The sequence below is a fragment of the Anneissia japonica genome, unplaced genomic scaffold (genome assembly GCF_011630105.1).
Source record: "Anneissia japonica isolate Jap-2015-1 unplaced genomic scaffold, ASM1163010v1 scaffold288275_len480233_cov166, whole genome shotgun sequence".
NCBI classification, from domain to species: domain Eukaryota; kingdom Metazoa; phylum Echinodermata; class Crinoidea; order Comatulida; family Comatulidae; genus Anneissia; species Anneissia japonica.
Window position 1 is genome coordinate 447,536 of NW_022738306.1, and position 1,805 is coordinate 449,340.

Consider the following 1,805-nt stretch of genomic DNA (forward strand, 5'->3'; position numbering starts at 1 on the left):
CTTTCACAGACCGAGGAACCACCCACCTCAACCCCACCATGGTTGGGGCTGCGGTAAGGAAATTTATGATTAAGGCATCTCTAGATGGCCGGAAATTACACTCTCGCACTTCAATTTGAATATATTTTTCCTTTTTTTTTCCTTTAAAAAATTAAGGGGGGTGCCTTGAATCCACCTCTGCTCAAAACATTCTTTATTCAGAATAGTCATAATCACGAATAATGGACATGAAAAAGCAGATCACATCCTAAAAACAAACAGCAGTCACTAAGACATACATCAGGAGCCGACTCGATGGAGTTTAATGTCATACCCAGGGAAGGGCACAGATCTGTTTTGAAAGGTGGGGGGGGGGGCATTTTGTAAGTCGACACCCACCCCAGCCCTACAATGGTTGGAGCTGAGGTGAGAAAATTTGAGGAAATAGTACCTCTAGATGGCCAGAAATGACACTTTTAGTAAAATTCATCATCATCACATCACCATTAGCCAAAATAAAGCACCAAAAGAAATTCTCATGATCTTTTATCAGGGATTTTTGACACTATTGAGATCTTATTAATGTGTGTGTATACACCATAGAAAACAAAGCTTAAAAACATTGTCTTTGAGTATGTACTTTACATAGGCCTACTTTAAAAACGTGATTTCACAACCACCTCAGCCCCTCCATGGCTGGGGCTGAGGTGAGAAAATTTGAGCAAATTGTACCTCTCGAGATGGCCGGAAATGACACTTTTATATAATAAAATTCATCATCATCACATTACCATTATAGTCAAAATGAAACGCCAACAAATTTCTCATGATCTTTTATCAGGAATCTACTTAATATCCAGGACAACTTAGGCCTAATTATAGCTTACTAAGCTTTAACTATATATACTATAGTATGATCAACAAATCATAACTTTTTTTTGGCATTTAGCACAATTTTCATCACTTTTTATTTCTATTAATATTATTATCAATTATTACTATGTCATTATAATCATTGTTATTATTATTATTACTATTAGTAGTAGTATTATTAAACAAACATGATCTTTTATCAGGGATTTTTGACAACCATAGAGATCTTATTCTTATTAATGTGTGTGTGATATACCATTGAAAAAAAGCTTAAAAACATTGTCTTTGAGTATGTACTTTACATAGGGGTACTTCAAAAACGTGATTTCACAACCACCTCAGCCCCACCATGGCTGGGGCTGAGGTGAGAAAATTTGAGGAAATAGTACCTCTGGAAATGGCCGGAAATGACACTTTTATATATAGTAAAATTCATCATCATCACATTACCATTATAGTCAAAATGAAACGCCAACGAATTTCTCATGATCTTTTATCAGGGATCTACTTAATATCCAGGACTACTTAGGCCTAATTATAGCTTACTAAGCTTTAACTATATATACTATATTATGATCAACAAATCACAACTTTTTCCGCATTTAGCACAATTTTCTTCACTTTTTATTGTTATTAATATTAATATCAATTATTACTCTCATCATCATCATCATCATCATCATCATCATCATCATCATCATCATCATCATCATCATCATCATCATCATCATCATCATCATCATCATCATCATCATCATCATCATCATTATTAGTAGTAGTAGTAGTAGTAGTAGTAGTAGTAGTAGTAGTAGTAGTAGTAGTAGTAGTAGTAGTAGTAGTAGTATTAAACAAACATTTAAAGAAACTTGCAAAAGGATAAAAACGAAATTGAACCACAGTATCGCATTTCTATCTTAAAAGACCTGGCCTGAGATTTATGGATTTAAGATTTT

General features: G+C 34.0%; 1 protein-coding gene across 1 annotated transcript in view; it reads right to left on the bottom strand.

Moving 5' to 3' along the window:
- LOC117117519 overlaps positions 1-1,805 on the bottom strand; it is a gene marked incomplete at its 5' end in the record, with an annotated part of 89,320 nt that overhangs the window by 57,829 nt on the left and 29,686 nt on the right. The window lies entirely within an intron of this gene.